Source organism: Bubalus kerabau, chromosome X (genome assembly GCF_029407905.1).
Source record: "Bubalus kerabau isolate K-KA32 ecotype Philippines breed swamp buffalo chromosome X, PCC_UOA_SB_1v2, whole genome shotgun sequence".
In the NCBI taxonomy this organism is placed as follows: domain Eukaryota; kingdom Metazoa; phylum Chordata; class Mammalia; order Artiodactyla; family Bovidae; genus Bubalus; species Bubalus kerabau.
Window position 1 is genome coordinate 91835836 of NC_073647.1, and position 6332 is coordinate 91842167.

The window sequence follows — 6332 nt, forward strand, 5'->3', positions numbered from 1 at the left end:
GGTGAGAACACACCTGTGTCCCCTCGGTGCTAAAGTTAACAGTAAGGCAGGTTCTGCGGGTGCCCCGTCGGGGTGTGGGCAGCAATATCGCCTGTCACAAAGTGCTGGAGAGTCAGGTGATGAAGTGGTTCCTGAGTTAGAATTTGCTTGAGACTGCAAACTTCAGTACATTTGATTGGACTGTTTCCCACTGCGAGCTCTCATGCATCACCAAAGGGCCCACTGTGAAAACAGGGCTTACAAAACACTCCAAGGACTATTTTTTCTAGCCCTACCACAAACAAACAAAATAAAATGCTAAGCACAAGAAGTTTGCAGTTCTCATTACAAGGTCCAGTGTCGTCATAGTCAACGCCGGCCCCAGACACACCCACCGAGTAGGGGAGCTTGAGGGTGGGGCCGCGGGCGGGGACCATGGGCACCCAGACCTGCAACTGCTCGGAGCTCACTGACGTCTGCCAGCCCAATGCAGTGAGAGGAGCGCAGGTCAGAGTTGCATCTAATGCCACGTGGGCGTTTCCAAGACGTCCCTGATCCAGGAGCTGGGGCTTGGGCTAAGGAGACTACACTTACCCTTTACATGTTTATCTCACTTTACAAACAACTTCTTCAGAAGATTGGGGCGCAGGAGCAGGTTCCGTGAACCGGCTGGACCCCAGGCTGGGCTCCAGGCCCTGAAGACAGGCTCCGTCCTCCGGGTCCTGGCCATCTGGACTCAACATGGGGTGGGGTGCGGGAGGGTCCTCGTCTCAACCCCCACTCCTTGGGGAATCTCAGGCGTGTTCTATTGCTGTACTTTTACAGAAACAGTGCAGACATTGCCTTCTCAGTGAGCACGGAAGGCCTGCCCACCGCCCCTGATGGGACAGAGTGCCCGCCTGAGCCTGGCAGCATGTCCTCACAGGTTGCAGTGACGTGCAATACATAGCACACTTTATTTACAAGCTCCAGTGAGCTCGCTCCTTCTGGGAGGACTGGACGGTGCACCTGGCCAAGTTACCAGACCAGCCCCCACACCAGGCACCCTCTGCCTAGCATGTGCTCACATGAGGCAGACATGCACACGCCTGTCACGGGACCCAGTGGCAGCAGACGTGGTTCCTCGGGTTCGGGGCTGAGGCCCAGACTCCTGGGTTCAGCCTAAGTGAGGCACATGGCAACAGTGACCCTGGTCTACCAGGAGACTGGGGTGGGAAGATGGGCCTCTGCATGTCTAACCAGGTGAGCTGCAGGCAGACACTGGGGGAAGCGTTTCTGGAGCACTGCCGGGGGTGGGGTGAGGGTGGGGGGAGCAGAGCAGGCACACCCAGAAACACCTGTGCATCTCCAGCCTCTGGTCCCCACGAATGGTGAGCAAAAGACCCAGGGCGCAGGACCAGAGAGGTTAGTGGAAGGGGACTGCAGCCCAGGAGTCAGCCCAGACAGAACCACCGTCATATGCATTCAGAATGGGGCATTTACAGGGAATGTATACATAATATTTACACATGTTCACTCAGAGCCCGCAAGTCCAGATGCCATCGCTGCACTTATTGCAAGATGAGGTACTGGATGGATGTGGAGGGGGAGACATGCAGTCTGGCCTCAGCGCCTGTACCTCACAGCCGCCCCATGCTGCACGTCTCCATGCGCAGAAAGCAGCGGCTGTGCAGCCCCTCCCTGTAGCCCTGAATGTCACGGGCCCGGGGTCGCGGGGTTCTGGCTCAGTCTCATAACCGGTCTTGATGAAGCACCAGGACGCCCCTCAGAGGTTCATCTCATCACAAGCAGGGTCGTTCACATTCTTGAGAACCTTCCTCACCAGCTTCTCCAGGTCTTTGCGGGCTCTCTGCTTCTCCTCCAGAGACTTCTTCATCTTGTCCTGTCGTAACTCCTGGACCTCATCTTTTAGCGCGTACACGGTGTCAGTGAGACTCTTATCTTCTGTCACTGTCTGACCGTTACTTTTAATTTCTTCAACTATAATTTTCTCTTCTTCTGGAAGCAAAAGTTGTGGAGCAGATTATTTGCGTGAACTTGAGTTGAATGTCTGCCATGTCTTGGTGCTGGTGCAGTAAGCCTTGATGACCTTCAGGATCTGGGCATCCTCCTCCACCGCAGCTGTATTTTTCCTCAGCAAGAACTCCTTGTCCGAAAGCTTCCGCTCTGGCCTGCACTTGGGGAGCAGCTTCTTCATGGTCTTGGGACTCTTGCTCAGGTCCTCTTTGTAGCAGAGGGCAGCCAAGGGCTGCAGGCGGGGTTGCGGGTCACAGGCAGCTCAGGCTCCAGGGCTTGGGAGTCTTCGGAGGCTCTAGGGGCCCCCTGTTGATTGATGGTGGTGTGTGGAGTGAGGTGGTGGGGGGGGGGGATGTGGGGCAGCATGTGGTAGGCGGGCGTCAGCAGCACAGGCTTGCTGTCCACATGCTTGCTGGACCAGGTGATGAAGTGGGAAGCAAGGGTGTGAGACAGCACAGAGTGAGGCTTGATGGTGGGGTTTTCTGCCAGGGTGACCTTCGTCTGCTTCTGCAGATGGTCCACCCACTCGTGGAGGTCCTGCTGGTTGTTGCAGGACACCAAGATCCGCTCGCTCATGCTCCCTGATATTTCAAACGCATTTCTAGGATTTTCACTGTCCTCAAGCTTTGTGATTGTCATTCCTGTAGTTGGTAGCTTTCCTTGATATATAAAACCACTCATCCTAGGACTGACAGACAACATTAGCAAAATATTTGGAAAGAGTAGATGGCTTTCATTCTTTTCCTCACTGCCGGCACACTGGATCAGGACCTGGGACATGTAAACAACGCTGCCCAGGGTCTTGATGTTGTCACCCTCCCAGCTCCGGATGGCCCCTGTTAGGATCTGCAGCTCCAACTCTTTCCTCTTCCACACCTCCTGACACTGCACTGAGTGGTTTTTGAAGGCAGTCATGGATTTCTGAATATCTTGTCTGTCTGGGTGATAATCCTTCATGTGTCTCTCCAGCTCCTTGAGCAGTGCAGGGTACTTGTCTAGGCACATGTGGACAGTGACGCCAGTGGTTAGCATGAGAATCCCTGGGCTGCTGGCACCCTTCATCTCTATGAACTCTCCCAGCTCCTCACTGTGCTCCATAAGAACGCTGACCGTGAACAGTGGTTGGCACAGTATGCCAGGTACAGGGTCTTCGTTTGTGGCATCAGGCTGAGGAAGCAGCCCCCAACCCTCTGTTGGGTCTCTGGCATCTTGGTGCATTCTTCTAAAGACTGTACAAGCATTTGCTGGGGAAAAAAAAAAAAAAACATATTTCTTCTAGATTTCCCATTAAATATGAAGTGTTTGCTGAACTTAACTTCTCACTGGTCTGCAGAGGCCGTAGGTAGATTGAAAGCAGTTTGAAGTTCTTTAGAATATTCATTTTCTGTTTCCAAAATATTCTGTAGCACCACATTGTAACAGCTTTTGTTAATGGCAGTCGTATCAAATCCTTTGAGAGGGCTCTTCAAGATTCCAGGTAAGTAGTTGCTGGGGAACCAGCTAGTCCTGCCGTTGTGTGTGCCCTCCCACCAGCCCCCCTCCTCCACCCAAGTGATGTGGATGATGTCTCCTTTCGTGAAGGACAGCTTGTCTTCATTCGTCTGCTGGAAGTTAAACTTGGCTCTGATGACCAGCTGATTGTTGCTATTATCGCTCATGTCCAAACTGTGGTACTGGCCCTGGAACAACTGTGAAGTCCTACCGTGAAGGCTGCAGTCCCAGGGAGTGAGAAGACTTGATCTGGTGGGAGGAGGGCCAGGCGCACATGGAGTCGCTCCCCAGGCCGATATCTGCTGTTACTTTATTCAGCGTCACTAAGGAGCTGAGGACCTTGTTGAAATTCTGCCCCTGATACAAATCATTTGCATCAGACGTCTCCAGCTGCAGGGACACCTGGCAGCCTCTCAGGAACTCGAGAATGTTGCTCAGGCACTCGCCCTTGCTCCGGGGCACTGGGTAGACCTGCAACACAGAGCACAGGTGCTGAGCGCTGTGCGCAGGTCGCAGGTGCGCCCAGAGGCGAGCCGGATGCGGCCCCCTGCAGGCATGACCGCCCCTCACGTGACCAGGGCGGGTGGCCCCGGTGGCTTGGAGCGACTGGCCACCCCCCAGAGCCCACACACTCGGCCACTGCCTCTCCTCATATTTAAGATCAATTTGTTAGGTAGGTAGAATAGGGAAAAGGAGTCCAAAATGGCAGTGGCTAAAACACAAGGAAGGTCAAAGGAAGGTCCGAGGACCAGAGTGAAGACTTCAGGCAGAACAAACAGCACTCCTGGCTAAGTCCATTTTGCATAGGGCAGGCCCAGGTGGAAGAAAAAACATATAAAAGGAGGAGCCAAAGCGCATTCTCATGGACTCTCTCTCCCGCATGCGTGCGCTCTTTCTCTTTCTCTCTCTCTCTCCCTCCCTCCACACGCACTCCTCCACTCTCTTCTCTTCGAGTCTTGGATTCTCCTGCTATCTTCTAAATAAAATGGAGCTGTAACACTGATTGGCCTAAGAGCTGTAGCACGGTTTGTCCAAGACCCGAGAGCTGTGACCCGCCGAAGGCTTTAATGTCCGTTGCTCCAAATCTTTGTTGTGATGAGACAAAGAACCGAGGAACATACACTCGCATGACAAGTTTAACAAAAAAGTGCAAAACTTTTGAAAGAGGGGCCAAAGATAACAGCATAGGAAGACCCTGAGCTTGCCTCCTCATATATAGAACAATTCCTGCTAAAGAACAACTAATTGGCTGATTGAACTGCTACTGCAAAGAGAAGCATTACATAGAAATAAGTAGAAGAGATGGGAACATGGAATTTACAAGGACTCACCCCTGATGTGGAGATCTGTGGTAGAGAGGGATATTGCTGAGGAGTCAGAGCACAGACTCACCCACCTTGAGACACAGTGAAAAAAACAGCAATTTAAAAGTCATCTAGACTATAGGTAAAGGAAATCTACTCACTAACCCTAGAGCTTTGGGTTAATGGGCAGGAAATTGGAGGTCTCACCAGGGTTGGAGTTATCAGTGAACACCATTGTTTGAGTTCCCCAGGCATTCCCTCAGGCCCATGCCCACTCCAGTTCTAGCCATTTCACCAAGGGCAATCTCAGGTGAAGTCGCCCCCAGCCACTCCCAGGCTTGTGCCTAATCCAGCTCCAGCTGTTCTGCCATGGAGGCCTTGTTACAACACTTCCTGAGATTGTATCCAGCCCAAGCCCACTCTAGCCCCAGCTGTTTTGCCAAAGTGGCTCCAAAGGGGCTCCACCCCACAAGGAATTACCCTGGCCCAGGGCTGTTCCAGTTCCAGCCTTCCCATCAAGGTGGTCTCAGGAACATCGCTCTCTGGGAATCACCACCAGTCCAACCATCTTCAGCTCAAGTCACCCTGCCAAGGTTGCCTCAGTTCAGCACTCCCCAGGGACTTCCTTTGGCTCATGCCCCCTCCAGTTCTACTAATCTGCCAAAGCTTCCAGGTGCAAGCATTCTACACAGGGGATGCTCCCATACAAGGCCCTCCTTAACCTATTCACAGAAGCAAAGACCAAAAGCACACAAAATGAGGAGTCAGGAATATGTTCCAAATGGAGGAACAAAATAAAAGCCCAGAAAAATAAAACCCCAATGAAATGGAGAGAAATAATTTACATAATAAAAAGTTCAAAAAACAATCATGAAGATACTCACTGAACTCAGCAGAGTGGAGGAACTCAGTGAGAACTTCAACAAAGGTTTTAAAAATATAGGGAAGAACAAACCAGAACTGAAGAATATAATGACTGAAATAAAATATATTCTAAAGGTAATCAACAACAGATTACATGATACAGAAGAATGGATAAGTAATCAAGAAGACAGAATAGTGGAAATCACTCAATCATAACAGGGAAAAAAAAAAAGAATTTTTTAAAGTGACGATAGTTTAAGGGACCTCTGGGACAACATCGAGTGTCCTAAGATTCACATTATATGGGTCCCAGAAGGAGAAGAGACACAGGAAGGGACGGAAGACTTATTTGAAGAAATAATGGCTGAAAACTTCCCTAACCTGGGGAAGGAAACAGACATCCAGGTACAGGATGCACAGAGAGCCCCAAAAAGATGAACCCAAGTCATCACAATTAAAATGGCAGAAGTTAAAGAGATAATCTTAAAGGCAGCAAAAGAAGAAAAAATAACTAATCACATAGAAAAGAAACCCAATAAAATTATCAGCAAAATTTTCAGCAGAAACTTTACAAATTTACAGGTCATAGTGCAGTGGCAGGATATACTTAAAGTACTGAAAGGAAAAAACTTACAACCTAGAATAATCAATTCAGTGCAGTAATCATTCATAATTGAA

The 6332-nt window shown here is 50.5% G+C and overlaps 1 pseudogene; it reads right to left on the reverse strand.

The window, feature by feature from the left end:
- Window positions 1-1744: 1744 nt before the first annotated feature.
- LOC129639400 (rho guanine nucleotide exchange factor 7-like) lies at window positions 1745-3951 on the reverse strand (annotated as a pseudogene).
- Window positions 3952-6332: the final 2381 nt, after the last annotated feature.